Source organism: Thermobia domestica, chromosome 4 (genome assembly GCF_964235325.1).
Source record: "Thermobia domestica chromosome 4, izTheDome1.hap1.1, whole genome shotgun sequence".
In the NCBI taxonomy this organism is placed as follows: Eukaryota; Metazoa; Arthropoda; class Insecta; order Zygentoma; family Lepismatidae; genus Thermobia; species Thermobia domestica.
The window spans coordinates 265015930-265035796 of record NC_137457.1 but is presented as its reverse complement, the minus strand read 5'-3'; the positions used below and the strand labels follow the sequence as shown (position 1 = coordinate 265035796).

At 34.4% G+C, this 19867-nt stretch overlaps 1 long non-coding RNA gene across 1 annotated transcript in view; it reads right to left on the bottom strand.

The window, feature by feature from the left end:
• Positions 1 to 423: 423 nt before the first annotated feature.
• LOC145684046 (uncharacterized) overlaps positions 424 to 19867 on the bottom strand; it is a 186727-nt gene continuing 167283 nt past the window's right edge. Inside the window, exons 2-3 of the long non-coding RNA XR_014131235.1 lie at positions 11794 to 11918; positions 424 to 3465 (exon numbers count right to left, since the gene is read on the bottom strand). This is a non-coding gene — a long non-coding RNA (uncharacterized LOC145684046). The remainder of the gene's footprint in view (positions 3466 to 11793; positions 11919 to 19867) is intronic.

The following is a 19867-nucleotide window of genomic DNA, read 5'->3' as shown; positions in this document are numbered from 1 at the left end:
GCTGCATTATGATGTTTCTGTTGATTATGATGATTATGAATCAATAGCAAAATCTTCCACCGAGACTCAAATCCAGGGCCAAGCATTCACAAATCTTGCCGTTACAAGAGTAGTCAGAACTAACTGAATTTTGTACTAAATAAAGCCTTGAAATGCTTAAACAAATCATTGCCATCTCACTAATGTGTGACGTAGGAGCGAGCTTTTATGTTCAGAGCCAGGAGAAAGAAAAGTTTTCCCCTTTAAGCTAAATGAGACGATGATTAAGGCAAGTGTATGATGATGGAAAAATTGGTGGAATGAGAAAGTGGGAGGAAACGAGAGTACCCGAGAAAACCCACGAACATGATGGTGTCCACCACAAACTTACTTCAGAGGCTATCGAACCAGAGACCGCACGCACCACAGGTAAGCGCTCTACCACAGAGCCGCCGTGCCTCCTGCCAAGAGAAAGAAAACATGTTGAACAGAAAAGGGGAAGGGAACTTGGTAGGTGGGAAAGAATAAAACAAACGTTCTTGGTGTTCGATTAGTCACGAATCCACGCATCAACAATGCATCGATTATGCCTTGTCTTGTTTCCCTGTCATTTTACGCTAGGTTTGCTGCTTTCTCCTTGCTCTCTGTGAGTGGTTTACTATGAATCCGAGCAGAAAACTGTGACGTCAAGCAAGAAACCAGTTGGAAATGACTGGCTTAAACCAAGCAGCCTTCGATTGGAAGTTTGAGAAATGTATTGTCACAGCACATCCCTAGTAGCGTCGGTGTTCTTTCTAGTTTAGTTGCTTGGAGTTTACTACGTGCTTCTTTCAAGTAGCTCCTCAATCATCCTCACGACTAGAATTGCGTATGAGACTAGACGAGACACACTTTTTGTGATAAGCTTCGAGACGAGACAGAGCTTTCCCAACAGAAACAGAGCATTTTTTTTTTCTGGATGACACAGTCTCAATTCTTGTCTTCTGCTCCATCCCTAATCCTTCTGTCTACGCTGCCTAATCAAGAAAAAATACAGAGTCCACATAAAACACTGTGGTACTTAATTTTATTTCATGTCATTTATTTGTCCAACACAAAAGCAACCAACAACTTCAACATATTCTACAATAAAATATAAAGAGAGAGAGAAAAATACAGTAATATTAGGTCTAATAATTTCACATTAAAACAAATTATCCATTCACATTATATGCTTATACATTAATCTAATCTCTTTATGTCACATTAAGTGCCACCCTTTGTTCTAACTTTGATAAAAGAATAAAAAAAAAAGAAAGAAATTATCAATTTTTCCCTTTGATAACTTAGCAAAATAATTATGTGCCATCACTCATCAACAAAATGGATATCCACATTCACGTGTACTTTTGTTATGTTAATATATTTTAAACGAATACATTTTTCAGTATTACTCGTTTCGAGGTTACTGGGAAAAGAATTTATTATTGGATATTACTCATAGTGACTGTACAGGTGTTGACGAAATTAAATATATGAATATCTAATCCGGGATGTGTATCCGCCATCTTTAATTGTCATCGATCATTTTCATAAATTTTTACAATAAAATTAATATATTACAAAATGATTAAATACAACAGAATTCAATGATATAGGTGACTGGGACCTGGGTCTGGACCCTGTGTTCGAAGTAGAAAAAAACCGAGGCGGTATGTTTTATGACAATTTTGACTTTACATACCGGCTATCTAAATGTTGAAATACAGTGAGGGTTGTCTAAAGGATTGCATTTTTATTTACATAAAGACTGAAAACCATTGAAGAACTTCTCTTTAGTTATGGGGAAGGGGATATGGAGAGATTTTAATTCCCCGCCAACAACTTTCTAAAAAATATATCCCCTTATGTTGTATTATAGAGAACTATACACAAAGACGTTCAATAGCCAAGTTTTTATATTAACAATTTCCTGTGGAAAAGCTCCTGCCTCCCCCCTCACTTGACTGAGGGGAATTCTAAAACCCCGGAAGATCCTTCCCCACAACAGACAACCCCTAAATCTGTCTATGCTCAAAACATGACATTTATATGCAAGAGGACACGCACACATATAAGAAAGAAACAATTGAATATGGCACATCAAAATTAAAACTAGACGAACCTCTTTGAAGACATTTCATTTTAAAAACAAAAGGTAGGAAAAAGATAACAAAAATATGGGCGTTGTCAACGTAGAAATTATTTCTACATAAGAAATAAAACATTTTTACGTGCAAAGCTATTCGTCATTTACTGTGTATAAAAATGGATTTATTAAAAGTATTTAGCCATCTACTCTCCCGTGACGGTATGTCTTGATCACTGAAAAACCAGAGGCAGTATGGCATACCACCGCATACCGTCTCACTTCGACCACTGTCAGGACCTGTTGGTATGAAACCACAATTGCGGTTAAGAAAGTATATCTAACTCAGAACATAGGGCATACGTAGAAGTACAGCTTCTCATATTTCTTTGGAGCACGGAAGTCACAACATTGGTCAATTGTGTAACTAAGTCTATTTCCTTTGTAACGAGCTTTTGTAGAAATTAAAATTTTATCTGCTATATGTAGCATATGTTCTTTAATTTTAACGTTATATACCTAGAAAAATTTAATACATAAGTCATCATAGAAACATACTGAACATACATTCTTTCTATGATTTCAAACTAGAACAAACTTTCTATGATTTCAAACTTTTTTGAATACCTTGAATATGGAGTATAGTTAAATTTACATTGAAGTCAGGCTCGGGTGGTGTAACTTCGATGTAAATCTAACCTCACTCTTAAATATGATTTCTGATATGTCTTGAAATATGATCACGAATTGTGGTATTACTTGATTTATTTCAAAAGTGTCTTTGTTACATTTAGTAAAACCGTGATTTTCAACTTTATTTCCACAATTTTCCCGCATTACACGAGTTATACTGTGTTTGTTATTTTTCGAAATTTTAATCTGGCTTTCGTACTACTACTAATAATAATAAGAAAAAAAAACTAACTTCTTGTATGAAACTCTGTAAAACCGATTGCACATGAACAGATTTTGCATTACATTATATCAAAATAAAGTTTCTAATCTAGTAGATATAGCGTGATCCTAGGGAATATGAGCTTGTGGCGGACTTGCAAAATACAAAAATCAAGCTACAATATCAAAATTATTGCAAAACAAAAGCTAAAGATTACCATTTGAAGAACCAATGCTCTTGAACTTCAGAATACCATGAGTAGCTACTTCTGTATTTTTCTTTTACGTCCCTTTTTTGTCTTTAGTCATTTTCTTTAAGCTAAAAGAGGAGATAATAAACGAACAACAATGATGAAATAAATGACCCTGAGTGGAATTCGAACCCACGACTATCTAGTCTTGCGATTTCCACCTTAATAATGCATCATTCGCTCGAACATGCTAGACAGGTGTGATTGGCAAGAGTTTAAACATGTCATTTTCATCTGAAAAAAAAAAAAAAAAAAACATAATAACATTGAAATAATCTAATAATTCTGTCCATATTTCTAAAACATTTCAAAAATACTGTAACTGTTTTGTGTTTTTACATCCTTAAATTTTTTGAAATATGTAGAACAAATTAATAATTAATTACTACATAAAATATTCTTCTGTTTTCGTCTTAATGTTTTCTTTATTATTTCATATTTGTCTATGTTATTGTAATTTTTATCAGAAAATTTGGGAGGAAAATATCAGCTTATTTATTTATTTATTTTTCCTCAACAGAGTACAAATTCCAATTATAAGAGAATTATATCAGATAAATTAGTTAAATCTCATGCGATAACGCAAATCTAAAATGAAATAAAAAGAAGAGAAACAAAATTAATATAAGAATGAAAAGAGCAAAAACTGAAATATCTACATTATTTACACAAATATAACTTCTCAATAGTTATATTTTTTTCATTTCGATACACATAAATAAATGAATGAATAAATATACAGGTAATATTAACATTAGCCTAATGTACTTATTTATATATTTTATCAAATAAGAAAACCACATTTCATGTACACTCATGTCCAAAATGATTGTCACATATCTATAACTGTCTTCTTGTAAGAATATAATTCGATAATGATCTTGCAGGGTGCTTTTAATACTGATTCTATGTGTATAATCGGGAAATGTATATTTGTGGTAAATTTCATAGGAAAATAATTATAAATACAAAAATTAGAATGAGTAAAACAAAATGTTCCTAAATGGACAAGAAAGTTTTATTTTCGTTTTATTGTTCTTATTTACTGCTCTTTTGACATGAAATTTGCCACATACATGTCTTGGCCGATTATACACATACTAACATTATAAGAAATACCGGACGAATTCGTTATCATATTATATTTCTACAACAACATATTTATAGATACGCAACAATTTGGACATGAGTATACCTTTTTAAATCTCTTCTTACAGCCTATTTCGTAATATTTTCATTAAAATCTAAATCTTATGTCTTTACTTGTTTTCACTACTGTATTCTATTAAACTTCGAACATAGTCCTGTAAGTAACGAATTTATGTAAGTTTCGGTTCAGCTTATCTTGCAACATAATAATGTTCTACTTCTTAATTGATTTTGTTAAATTACATTACATTACATTGATATGCTACATTAAAAAGGAGCATATAAAATAAATACTATTTTTTAAAAAAAGAAAAATTTACCTGGCAACTCTGGAGATATAAATTATTTCTTTTTTTTTTCTAGCGATGCGTGTTCAACCTGCCTCCTTTTAGAGAGTGCTTCACTTGTTCGACGTTTAGTTGTCCGTCGATTGGAGAGTTAAAAAGTAAAGCGGAGTTTACATAACCAACACGCACTTGAGGCTGCGTTGCACAACGACGATCAAAAGAAAATGAAAGGATTTGTTATGCTGTTATTGTCTGTCTATCAGGCGTTTCACGGCTGCTGTGCCATTCCAACGACATTTGACACAATAACCTAATTCTACACTTAATATAACTACACACAGAATCAGTGTTTTTACTTATTTTTACACAAAATCGTTGGTATTTTGTATGTATTCGGTTCCATTAGTATTCAAATTCATATTAAATTTCTCGGCAGATGAACTTTTGTCATTAAGAATATCCTTAACACATTTCTGTAGTTCGGTGGCATGCGTGTGTACGGTGGCTGTGATCAATAGACAAAATTAACGAAAATAGATGTTTTCAAACATTACAAAGTCGGCTGCACACGAAGAAAGAGTGTGGGGTAATGATGCCTTGAAACCAAGACCGTTCTTTGTCCAGAGAAGGAGTAGTTATTAAAAGCGAGAAATATCCAATAAATTAACCATTAACTAATGGTCTTCCTTCCTTTTCTTTTCTTTCTTTTTAGGAAGATATGACAGATGGAGATGCGCCATTCACCATGCATTCCTGGTACCCCGTCACCATTCTCAGCACATTTGTAAATGTTCCAACATGTTTCGTTATCATCAGTTCCGTAGATAATAACGAAATATTTTAATATTCTCCATTATACCAGCGCTCTGCATATTACGTACTATAATTAAATCATAAACTAATTGCTGAGGAAAGCAAACCAAAACAATTTTATTATAAAACTAATATCTTGTGACAGTTTCGCCAACTAAAACACTCATCAGACATAAATATTCAGCATAGTTGGTTATTTTTTTAGATATTGGGCGTATCTGTACACAGTCTCAGCAGTGGGAGAGGATTTAATAGGTTTCGTACTTCTTTGGTTCTGTAAAGTAATTGGATATCAGCTACCAATCAGATTACAGGAAGATTTCAGCTGTCCCGTAGTGTTTAATCTGCTGTTAATTCCCATGTAAATCATAGTGTGTGATAAAGCCAAGTGTTTTAAATTAGTTGGCGAAATTGTCACAAGATATTAGTTTCATAATAAAAATTACTTTTCTTTGCTCAGCAATTGGTTTTATTAGTTAATTTAAACATTTTAGGTTTGAAATAAATAAAAATCGAAATTATTAAGGACTGAAGATGATTAAGTTATAGTAAGTTGTCTTATTATTGTTGTTACAACCAAGAATATGTGTAAAGCAAAAGAGGTTTTAAAACATTACTATCACTTAACACAGGGGTGCCCACAAGGGGGGGCTATGACGCAAACTGCGTCATTGAAATATTTGGGGGGGGGTTAAAAATCTATATAAATATGTTTGATGGGGGGGTAAAATTAATCGAAAAGAAGATTTTTTTCATGGAAGAACACCTACGGAGAGACAATTGGGGGGGTGCGTCATGGACGTAAGGGGGGGTGGGCACCACTGCTTAACAGAAAGAAAGCTGTCCGAAAATGATAGATGTATCGATCGATAGATAGATTTCATTGGGATGAACAAAATGATATGAATAGTTTTCGACGAAATTGAGAGAATTCTTTTTCTTTTTTTTTTTTTTTTTTTGTAAACCTAAAAAATTGAAGCTGTACGATTACCACGCCATCAATAAAGATGAAACTGACGCTGAAGTATACCTTAATTTACAACGATAACGTTGTATATAGTATTTGCAACCTGTGCCAGTTTATAAAAAGGGATCAGAGGCGAATTATTTGAGCAGTATTATATATAAAGAAAAGAAAGACACATAGAGATATCGAGAGATTATTTTGTAATCGTTAACTAGAAAAGAGAGTTGTTGCTATGGAAACGTAGTAAATAAGTGTGTGTGTATGTAGACTTCTTGTTAAATATGCATAAAGTTAATTATGTATGCTTCTCATGTTTGAATATTAAAAATCAGCTAAGAAAGTGATAAAACGTTTGAATTATTTTGAAGATTACTAAAATTGAATTCTACGAACCACCTTCTAAATTAAGCTTTTCATTATGACATTAATAAGATGGCAGTACACTGTATTGTTAATGAAATATGGTCCATTTTTTAATGATTAAATCCTAAAATTTAATTTTTGTTTAATATTATAATATAGTCCGAATATAAGATATATCAATCGATAGATGAGGTCATGCTGAACGAAATTATATGCTTGAGGATAAATTATCATGCGTAGTTTTCGAGAAATTCAAAAAAAACTACTTTTATGACGTTAAAAAAGTATAGCGTTCGTTACCAATGATATAAAGGTAACCAAGAAAATTCTATCGCTTTTTGTGGATGTATGTGTTCAATTGACCCTCACACCTTGAGTTGAATGCGAATAGAGATAAGGCGAAGGTCAGTTGTTGGTATGGGTAGATTCAACATGCTACCTGCTTGTGGCAGTTCAGTTACACCGTGAACTTGCAGAAGGACAGAGTGAACGATCGGACCTCCACGGAGCGTCATAAGGGCATGCATGCTGTACGAGTTCAAACTGGGGTCAAACGCAACTCCAGCAGGGCGGAAGAATATGTCAGGCCTTTGGTTAGGGTGGCGTGGTTACGCGGACAGTGCAGCGGTAGTTTAACAAGTTTAAGAACGTTGACGAAACACTCGAAGACGTACTACTTGCAGAAAGAATAACACATGTACAAAATGAAGATCTTCAGGCAGCAATTGAGACGAACAGTGGCCAGACATGTGGGGAACTGAGACTACAATTCAGTGTGAATGGAAAAAACATTCGGCTTGTGTATAGCCCGCTCCCCCCAGTTCTTTGTCACCGGAACTGGAAGAGTCACTACTACTACTACTGCTACTACTAGTACTACTATTACTACTACTACTACTACTGCTACTACTACTACTACTTATATCGAGAACAGAACCCAACCAACCCCTGCGGGGCTTCTAACCCGTTCCTACTACTACTACTACTATTGCTATTAACTATCACTACCACTACTACTATTGCTACTTACTAGTACTACTACTACCGCTACTACTACTACTACTATTACTTATACTAAAAGAGCTTCCTTACCGCAAGATTTACATCTTAAATCTTTATAACATGCGATTCCGATTCATTATGAACTAGTATGAATTGTTAGAATCACTATGATTCGTTAAAAATCACTGGGGGGAGCGGGCTATACTCAATCCAAACATTCGGCAGCACCTCCATAAACTTGGGAAGCATTACAAGTTGGGTCGATGTGTTCCACATGATTTGGCTCCGGGCCAGAAGGCAACGCAAGCAGACACTTGTGTTTCTTTGCTGTCTTGTCTGAGGAAGGAGCCATTTCTGGACAAGGTGTTGACGTATGAGGACAAGTGGGTCCTGTACAAAGCTCCACGGCGCCGTCATCATTGGTTAGCATCCCACGAACCGGTTTCAAAACAGCCGAAACCAGCACTGCATCAAAAGAAGGTCCTCCTGTGTGTTTGGTGGTATGCTCGTGGCATCGTGCATCGGGAACTTCTACCAGCTTGTCAGAGTATTAATGCAACTGTGTACTGTCAGCAGTTGAGCTGTGTTCAAGAACAACTCAAAACTCTGGAGCCAGCACATCTGAATCGCAAAGCGGTCCTCCTGTTACAGGACAACGCTAAGCCCCACGTGGCTAGGATGACTCGAGACACCATTCTATACCTTTTATGGGAAATACTACTGCATCCACCATACTTCCCGGACATTGCGCCATCCGATTACCACCTGTTCTACCGCGATGGAATTCATGGCCTTCCAGAACGTTGGAGGAAGGTCCTCGATGCCGATGGGACTATTTTTGATCTTCCAGTTACGTCTTAGATGACATATCAATGTTCAAAGGTTGTGGGGTGAAAAAAGCGACAGAACTTTCTTGGTTACCTTTATAATAACAAAGCTCCACCTGCTTTGGAGACAAGGGGTTTGCTCGAACCAAAAGTATAACATCTTTCCCAGTTAGTAGTTGAGGTATCAAAGATTTCAAAATTTTGTAAACTGTAGGTAGCCGTTTGATTATTTACTTCTATTTTTGCTTATATACTGAACCTCATTTATAGTACGCTTTTATCTTTGTAAATAGCTTGCGGAACTTTTAAATTTTGATGAAAACACAAGCAAGCATTGGACTTTTTATTTATTTATTTATTTATTTATTTATTTTTGTAACAGGTTGAACTAGATCTGTTGAATTACTAAAGATTCTTACAGATCTTCACATTCTTTTTATGAAACATGCTTTTATTTTGCATTTTTGCTGCTGTAGGTCCTTAAATCTATTGTTAAAATAGTTGAATTTGTGGAAATTTAATAGAATATTATATCTCAAAATATTTCATCGAAAAATAAAACAAAAAAAAAAACCACGTTATTTCTATTATAAAAAAGTCTGTGTGATATTTCACTTTGCTCGTACCAGTCTGCCCCAAGCCAGTACCAATCTGCCTCTACATGGGGAATATTGGTACAGATTGCAGACCTTTCGTAAAATGTACTTTACTCCAGCTAGGACATTAGTAGAAACAATATTGTATATACATTGTAAATATAGCTAAAGAATCACAGTTTAACTAGGGAAAAATCAAATTTCTCAAGCTGACGATATCTTCTAAAATTTCGGGTAAGTAAAAATCGTACCAATGTCCCCCTCTCTCCCCTATCTGATAAAATTTTCATTAATTTTGAGGTTAAATTAGATAACAACTTACTCTAGCATTAGAAGTGGCAATTACACACATAAAGTTATATGTCTTGTTTAATTTTGATAATTTTTATATTTAATTATTGCCAAACTTTTGAAGAGCCTGTGTAAATCTTTAAAGAGAGAGACTTTTGTATGTCGTTCTGAATTTAGTGTAAATGTATTTTTTTCTTGCTAAATGCTAAATTTGTATTTGATTTAAGGTAGAGTAAAGTCTTGACTGGTAGACCCATAGGAAAACGACCATTAGGAAGACCTAGGCGCAGATGGGAGGATAATATTAAGATGGATCTCGCAGAGATAGGAATACAAAGTAGAAACTGGATCCAATTAGCTAAGGATAGAAGTCAGTGGAGAGCTTTTGTGAACGCGGCACTGAACCTCCGGGTTCCATAGGCCATAGAGTTAGTTAGTTAGTTAGTTTAAGGTAGAGTTTTTAACTCAGATGATGAAGCAACAAAGAATTAAATATCTCTTCAATTATAAATGGTAGGGTGTGTCATAATCGGCGCAATATTTATTACCTGTTAAACACAAGAAATTGGAATTCGGAATAAGGGACGCCAGACAGCTCTCCTTATGTTACCTTTTCACATTCTTTATACATCCGTTGTGAGGCTTCATTTGTGATAACTGTGTATAGAATGAACTGCGAAATTGTGAGCAGTAACCTGGAAAAGACAGGTAATTAATTGGTTCTAACCAAATGAGTAGGAACCCTGACCTTATACCCTGAGATCAATGTCCCGGTTTTTCGTTTACAAAATCTGGCAACCCTAGGCGTAAATTTAAATTGTCCATCGATTGTTGGCAAATAACTCTTAGGCTAGGGTGACCAAATCGTCAACTAGAAAAAACGGGACACCTTTTATTTCTGGATAGATTGCTCCCCTAAATATATTTTTTTTAGCCTCTCCATTCTCTCTCTCTCTCTTTGTATCTCACAAAAAGGGCAAATTTACACTTTTTCGTTTTAAAACCTATTGAAAAGGTCATGGAATTAATTAGATAAGTAACTATCAGCAGCTAACAAAAAATGAAATATTCGAAAACATTACTAAAAATATATGAGCGCTCAAATCTGTCATCGACAGGATTTATAATTACTCTCAGCATCGGATTCCAACTCCTTTTATTTGAATTTTCTTACTTTTAAACATTATTTCACTTACAACTGATTTTATTTATTTATTTTATTTTATTTTTACTTTTACTTTTATAGTTCTATACCTCTGTTCTCCTTTCGTAGTGTTACATCTTACAGGGGTATTAGTCAAATCACGGAAACACTGTACTGTACTGATGACAGCGCCTCAATGCACCCAAACTGAGAGTAAAAACAGGTTACATTTGTTCTCCATAAGACTTTCAGCCCCTTGCACTGTTGTCTTCGGAGTGGGGAGGCCTAGAAGGGAAAACAGTCCAGCCACCACATCCAATATTGCAAACGTCGTAATGACGTTGCTCAGTAATTAGACATATTCCAATATAATCACATCGCTTAGAAAAAATAACATAAATTAGGAAATTTTAGCGATTCAAAAGGTTTTTTGTACCGAATGTACGTAAATACGGGACATTTTAGCGTCCCGGCAGAATTTTTCGGGACACCGGGAATAGTAGTGAAAATACGGGACAATCCCGTTTTTACGGGACGGTTGGTCACCCTATCTTAGGCTATAATATTTGTTGCATTGTTTAGTTTGACGTTTTTAGCTGCAGCATATGACAACTTTCCTTTAAAAAAAAAAAAAAATCATTCCTGAATGGGGCCTCAAAGAGTAAATTTCATTTGTAAATCCTAAATTGTCACGTAAGAGTAAATTTTGTGTTATTTATTTGTTTCGATAATTTTAAAGAAGTGACACAACCGACTTCAGTCTCTCATTTTTAGCACAATGTATCTATTAAATTATTTTATTGATGAATGTACTAAGGATATGCAGAATACAGGTGCTAATGCACTTTTATCCACGATAGCACATTTCCTTCTATGAATGGGTCCGAACAGAGACTTCACACTTAAGCTATTTTGTAGATGACCTATATCATTAGGAATTTTGAGAGGGTGCTGGTAATTTTATTTTCCAGAGTTGGCAACCTACATACTACATACAGTTTGCTATTATTGCAATTAATGTTAAAATGCAATGAATACAAGTAAATAAAATACAAAGAAGAATTATGCATTGTTCAAAAGAGGAAACAAATAGAATTAAAATATTCTTTGAAAACAAGACTACCTTAGAAGGACCGATGACGTCGGGAAATTCAAGTGATGCACCGAAAGTTCCTGGAACACCTGCACTTCATACCTCAGCGTCCATTCTATCCTTATCGAAACGTGTTTCGCTTTCTACTTGAAGACCTGGCAATCATAAGAAGAAGAAGAGGAGGAGGAGGGGGGAAATAATATGAGTCAAATTCGTTGTATGACTATTAGATGATATAAATACTCTTGTATATACATCAAACTCTGAAGCACATTGTTGATAGTCTAATATTGACCTTGACTTGACATTGCTACATACGGTATAGCAACTGGGAAGCTGATTGTTCTAGAAATGGAATCATCATCATTTCATACCATGTGTGGCATGGAGGGTTCTCGTACGTTCGCTTAATAGGCTCACACATTATATTATCTATTTAATTTGCACGTGCTCTTTTTGTGTTTGTAACGCATAAACACTTCTAATATGAGTCAGTTCTCTTCTCTCACTGAATCACTTCGAGACTTAATAACAATACTCAATTGTGTTTGCCAACTATGTGGATATAATTCCAGGAGATTTAACCAGAACGGCGAATTCCTTTAATTAAAAATATTGTTATACAACTCATATATTGTTATACTTCTCAGCAAACTTGTGACATTCAATTTTTCACAAAATCTTCAACAACTTATAGCATCCTATCTTTGCCAACGGAAACATCGCGTTCGATACAAGAATATTTTAACTAAGGAATATGTCGTAGACTCTGGTGTGCCTCAGGGATCGAACTTAGGCCCTCTGTTATTTATACTATTTGTTAACGATTTACCACCTGTAATAACATCTTCTCACAAACTTTTGTTTGCTGACGATTTAAAAATCTATCGCAGTATCTCCACGGAATTAGACGCAATTTCTTTGCAAAATGACATTAATGCTATTTCCCAATGGTGTGAATCAAACAAGTTGCTACTAAATATTAGAAAATGTAAAGTAGTATCATACACCAGGAAAATAAACTATGTACGCAATATGTATACTATTAATCAAACGCCAATTGAGGGAGTGGGTTATGTTACTGATCTTGGAGTCACTCTGCAGTCAAACCTATCATTCGATATTCATGTCAACAGAGTAATTGGTGAGGCCTTTAGGAATCTTGGCTTTGTGATGAGATTAGGAGGTGATTTTTCTAATACTAATGCTCTCAAAACATTATACACTGCCTATGTACGGTCTAAGGTGGAATATGCAGCGATAATATGGGGTTCTAATAGTAAGAAATATATAAATAAAATCGAAAACATTCAAAATAAATTTGTGCGCTTTTTGACATATAAAGAAACAGGTATAATCCAAAATTTGAGAACTACGAAGGTCTTTGAAACAAATATTCATTACAATCTCTTGAAAGCAGAAGAAGTCATTTCATATTATTTTTCTTACATAAAATAATTCATGGTGCAATAGATTCAGAATATTTGTTATCAGAAATCAAAATTCGCGTCCCACATAGAGCAACGAGACCCCATAATGACATATTCCATCTCTCAGCGCAAAGGACTAATGCATTAGATGTATCGCCTGTCAGAAAAATGTGTATATTGTAAAATAAGATGTCACAAGAACACCCAGATATAGATATTTTTAGTTACAAACAAAATTTTCATTCTACATAAATTTGTTGTATCCTGTATATCGTGCTATCTGTAATTTAACGTATATTTTGCTTTCATATTATTATTTTATTATATGTGTATTTTAGTGTGTATTACGATAGAATTGAGGTAATATTAGTATATTATTACATGTGTACTTTAAAGTGTATTAAATACACTTTACAATAAGGGAAAACTTAATTAGGCATTTGCCTGTTGTTTTTCCGAAATAAATAAATAAATAAATAAATAAATAAATCTTACCACCAACTGCTAACTTCTTTGAGGTTTTGATATTGGGAATACAAATACATATATTTTACCAAAAAAAAAAAAAAAAAAAAACACCCTAATAATTCTCTGTAACTAACTAGCTCTATAGTGCAGTAACAAAACATTTCATTGGGTTATATCCTGTGAAGCCAACCTTGTTCTTAAGTTCCTGCTTTATACAGGGTAGCCCAAAAGTAGGTATACAGTACCATAGTGATCAGTTTATTGATTTTTTAATAATTTCTTATTGTTATTCACAGATAGAGTTAGTTTCTTCATTATTTGTTCTTAATGCCTTTTTTCTTTTACCTTAAGCTCCGAACAAAACAAATAAACCAATAAACTAGAATGTTATACTTGATCAATGCAGTGGTGTATACCTACTTTGGGGCCACCTTGTGTTATTCTCCCTCTTCCTGGCTTACCCAAAGGTCTCTTTCCCATTGGTTTCCTACTAGCACCCTATTGTTCTCGTGAGTATTACCCACACGTGCCACATATTCCACTACCTTAGAAGTTTATTGTGTGTAAGTACTTTATTGTGTATAATATTCGGTGACCTGTTCCTATTGTCATGTCCAGCGTTGTACAGCTTTTAAAATTCATCAGTTTATACAGCTCTCTTAGAGTCAAATATTACTTCTAAAAAAAATCACACATCTTCTGAAAGAATATAACATGGAGTGCTTGTTGAACCTGCTTCCCTCTTTGATGAAATTCTGCGTACGCCACTGAAACCATTAATCTCTTATTTTCAACTTCAACTGAATGCAGCTGACACAAGCAGCAGACATTAGGACGGACAGAATATTCTGCTAATAATTTTTTAAAAGACTGAAATGAAATTTTTTAAAAGTAAGTTTTACGTCCCACGGTTATGCCGGCTAGGCTAAAGGAGACAGTGATGATAAGAAGTGAACGAAATGGTGGAATAAAGAAAGTGGGAGGAAACAAGAGAAACCTGAGAAAACCCACGTACAGGGTGTTTGTCACCACAAAGCTCATTTGGAGCGAGCTGGGATTGAACCAAGTACCCCATGCACCAGAGGTGAATCTTATACCACTGAGACTCTTTAAAGGACATTGGTTTACCAACCAAGACTCCTTTATATACTTACCATGTCTGTCTGTGTAGCCGTTCGTGTGCAAGACAGAAAAAATAAAAAACAATTCCTACTTGATGGATGATCAGTTTTTGGCCAGACTGTAGAAGGTCTCAAAATTTAGGCATTGTGTTTGTTGCTACAGGTCATCCACCCAGTTGAGAGCTTGAGACGAAGATATACCTCCCTCAACTCTACATATACGTATGTAACATTTATAGGGTGCCCCATAAGTCTGGAAACATTGGGAAATCATTTTTTGTTTGTTTGTCTGTTTTTTGATTGTTTTTAGTTTCAGTGGTACTCCTCTTCATTACAACTTGACGTTAGAACCTGTCTTGATTAGCAATTTCTCCACGATTGGATAGGTCATCGCGCACTGTGAAGTGACCAGCACGAAGAGGTCATCGCGCACTGTGAAGTGGCCAGCACGAAGCCCAAACCTAACATAACATCTTTAACTCACATTTTCACCTCTTAAGACACTTGAAGGAATTTATGTACATTAACAAGATTCAATTTCTTGCGCAGGAACGTATCGTTGAAGCGTGTTTACAAACCATGACAGAGACCTTTCAATTTCTTCTCCAAAAGTGGGTGATTAAGCTTCACCAATGAGTGCAACAGTAAGCTCCACCAGTGAATGGACACTCGTTTTCCCTATATTTCCAGACTTATGGGTCACCCTGTAAAATAAATCAAATTGTGTTTTCATGTACTGAAAATTGTTTTTAAAAAAATGTGCTACGAATTCATCATTTCACCCAATTAGTGTATACATAATTTTATAGGCCAGTCAACGAAGGGTCGAATAAGAAAAAAAAAATGATGGAAAGCCGGAAAAAAATATTTTCTTTATAAAACTGTCCGTAACAACATACAAATTTTGCACCACTCTACCACCCCGGATTTGGCCAACATCTTGGGAAAATGGCACCAAAAATTAGTTTTTTGTAAATATCTCACATGGAAAGCATTTTAGAGCAAAACATGTTATTACGAAAAATAATCTACATTAAATTCTCTACAAGAAATATTCTCCTCATTTTTTCTCTAGGATGCACCTTTTAGATCTTATAGGTGTGGCAAATTACGCATTTTTCTTTCAGCATCGCTTTGTAGCAGAACCTTTAGAAACTTTTCTGATACTGTTTTGTTTTAATGATTTTTCTTATATAAAATATAAATTAATATATTTTTCATTCATTGCAGGTGTGACTAAGGATAAGTAATCAGATCTATTAGATCATCTATGTTCAAGATGTCAGCTGAAAAATGTTTTATCTGCGAGAAACTTCTCGGTGATAGTTTACATGTATAGTAAAAGAAAAGGAAGTAAAAACATTAGTTGATTGTAGTATTAAAGTGAAAGATGGAAGCAAATGTCAACTTAAGGGACTGAGAAGTGTTACACTTCATGAAAAATGTAGAAAAAATTTCACAAAAGCAAGAAGTAGCAAAGCGCTGCTATCACGACGTACTTCATCACCTACGATGATAACCCTTAGGTCAGAAGTACTAAGATTTAATTTTCAAGAAGCTTGCCTTTTTTGTAGACAATGTGCATCAGATGAATTTTTAAAGAGACAGAATAATTAAAAAAAAAAATAACTTGCGAGTGAGCGTGAGTGTGTGCATCGCGTCAAAACCATTCAAGTTAAAGATTTTATTACGGAAGCAGCCGACAGAAGAAATGACGACTGGGGCAAAGAAGATAGTATTGGTAATTTTCATGATTTAGTTGCTGCTGAAGCCAGATATCTTTCCTCATGCATGAAAAAGTTCTACAAGATTTCTTCTGGAATGAAATGGTCGTCCGTCCAAAAGATAATGTTGTTTCAGATGTCATGGCTTATGCTTTCACCTACCTTGAAGCTAATAAGGAAGAGTGCCAATTTTCATTCAGTGAATTTTTTAAAGATTATAGCCAACTTGAAAAAGTAAGAACTAAACTGAAAGAAAATTACTCAGGAGATTTTATTATATCAACAAAGAATGCAGGGTGCAGAGGAACCGAAACTTGAAAGAAAGCTGCTTCAGCATATGATGCACACAGACGAAGAGAGAACATTAAGAAAATGCTCACTACCATACTTTTGATTAAGATGCACCGCAAGTCCTACTTGTCATGAGGATAAAAGACATTTTGGTGTAGCTGATGCAATTATGACGTGAGAAATTGTTATACTTTTTCTTTCCCATTTTGTGCTATTCCCTGTCTTGTTTTTCAAGATAGTAATATCGAGAAGACATTTTAAGGTTCCCAGGAATGAATAAATTAACGTCATTCAAAGATTATCTGCTGATAGCTATTCATCAATTTCATAAACCTGGGATTTCATATCTTCAGCAATTATTTACCCGGCTGTCAGTGTGATTCTCAACTTCTCTTCGTCCATGTACTTACGCCTTTGATGATCATACCATGCATCCGTGAAAATTTTATGCCCTGTATCAGGGAAACAAACTATGGACTTTATGTTTTTGTTTGTTGCTATAATAATATCTTCTGAGTAATTTTCTTTCAGTTTAATTCTTATTGTTTTTTTTTTTTTTTCAGTTGGCAGTGCATCATTATAATCTTGAAAAATTTCACTGAATGAAAACTGGTACTCTTCCTTGTTAGCGTCCATAATAGAATCTTTAACTTAAATGGTTTCGATGGATTCCTTCGTGTTTTGCCTATTCCTGTTTCGCATACTAGTCTCCCAGCAATATTTATCAATATTTCTACGTTATCAAGGTTGTAGGCGAAACAGGAATCCCAATTTGGCCCATTCATGTTTCGCCTACTGTTAAGACAAAGAGAATTTTTTAAGCTGGGGATTTTAGCTTTATATGGATCCAGGATATTGATCTAATGCAAGTCAGCAAAAGGAAGTAAAAACGTTTATCATGAAATACAACTAAGCGATAGGATTAAAACAAATGAAAAATAGAGAAGAGCTATGTTACGGTACATGTTCAATAATTTGTATCTTTTTTTCTGTTGTACATTCATACTCAGTTTTCAAATATATTCAATAGGATACAGTATCAACGTAATCCATTCAACCTATTACTAAATTTTAATTTCTCTTTCAATGCATTAATTCGCTGGTCTAAGCATTTGTACTTCAATTTCTGCAGTTTTCGCCGGTTCTCTACCTCCAGCAACAACATTTTACTTCATTCTCTTGCTGTCCTTGCTTCAATAACTCCAACAATATAAATATATTGGAATGATCATGAGACAATTTTTATTCAGTTTTCAATGCCATCCCTCAACACTGTTAGTCGTTCTTGCCCTTTATCACATTTGTTAATATTTCATACAATACAATAAAAAGAAAGGGATGAGTTAGGTAACTATGAAATTTTCTTCACTCTTCCACTTGGCTATTCCACTGTTTATTGGTGAAACCTGACAGATCAACTCTGTGCTTATTATACTATGAAAGCCTGTGGCTTGCACTACAATAGCAACACCCCCTCAAAAAAAAAAAAAAAAAAAAAAACCCTAAATGCTACTGTGTTGTGCTTCACAACAACAAAAATGAACGTTCCTGTAAATCTTTTAAAGTAGTTGAATTGGATCCTCGATTACACTGTTCGTAATTTTATCCGCAAAATGTCTGGCTTCAATTGACCTTCTTTGCGGTTCGTGCAAATGTATACCTGACGATTTATGTGTTAATCTCCAAGAAGAACAACAGTGGCTTTGCATCCGAGTGTACATTTCATGTAAGTTTTCTCACCATTACGCCTGTTAATCCGGTATAAATAATCTTTATATTCAAACAGTTTGCCTCCACGCTTAGTGTTAACAAAGTTCGATATATCTTTGAGGATAAAGACACTTGTTACAAAAATATTCTCACAAAACACTCAAAAGACAATTCTACCTATAATTTTCAAACATGTGCGTCACGGGTCCAGGGCAAAGCCTGACGATTTATGTGTTAATCTCCAAGAAGAACAACAGTGGCTTTGCATCCGAGTGTACATTTCATGTAAGTTTTCTCACCATTACGCCTGTTAATCCGGTATAAATAATCTTTATATTCAAACAGTTTGCCTCCACGCTTAGTGTTAACAAAGTTCGATATATCTTTGAGGATAAAGACACTTGTTACAAAAATATTCTCACAAAACACTCAAAAGACAATTCTACCTATAATTTTCAAACATGTGCGTCACGGGTCCAGGGCAAAGCCTAGAAAATTTCTGAACTTCCACAATTCTGAGCTTTTATGTGTACCTTGGTTACATATCTAAATGAATGCTGTCCGGAAAAGGTTAAGAGAACTTCCACAAGGAAGTAAAAGTATTGAAACAAATTTTGATTCGTATACGCCACATCTTAAATCATAATGGAATAGATTAATCATTTTGAATAATATTGCCACCACTATAGGATTACCGACTGATACATAAAAAAATAAAACTGTTAAAAGGATATGCAGAAAGATTAAAGCAGCAAAAATTACTGCAAATGAAAACTTGAATAATTCAAAGAATGAATGTGCAGCAGCTTGGTCTATAATCAAAAAGGAAATTGGGAAACGCGCTGCCCGAGAACCCGTACTAATATCTGTAAATGAGTTCAATGGATATTTTCTGAATAGCATAACAGAATTAAAGGATAAATCAAAAGGTGAAAACTGTTTCTCTGAAAATCTTTAGCAGAGCAAAATGTAAATAATATTCAGTTAATTTTTTCATGGACTGCAACCAATACTGGAAAAGTTTTATCAGTTGTTAGTAAACTGAAACCTTCAAACAATGAGGATTTCTATGGATTTTCTAACAACTTGTTTAAAAAAGGTAAGAGATATTATAATTGAACCTTTAATTTACCTATTTAACTGGATGTTTTTAGGGGGAATCTTCCCTAACTGCCTTTAATTGACAACTACTGTAGCCATACACAAGAAAAACAATAAAAGTAGACCTAATAACAATCGTTCTATATCCTTAGTGCCAATTATATCCAAAGTTTTTGAGTAATGTATTAAAAATCAATTATTAAACTATCTAAAACGAGTAAACTGATCCACACTTTGCAATTTGGATTCCGACCGGGGT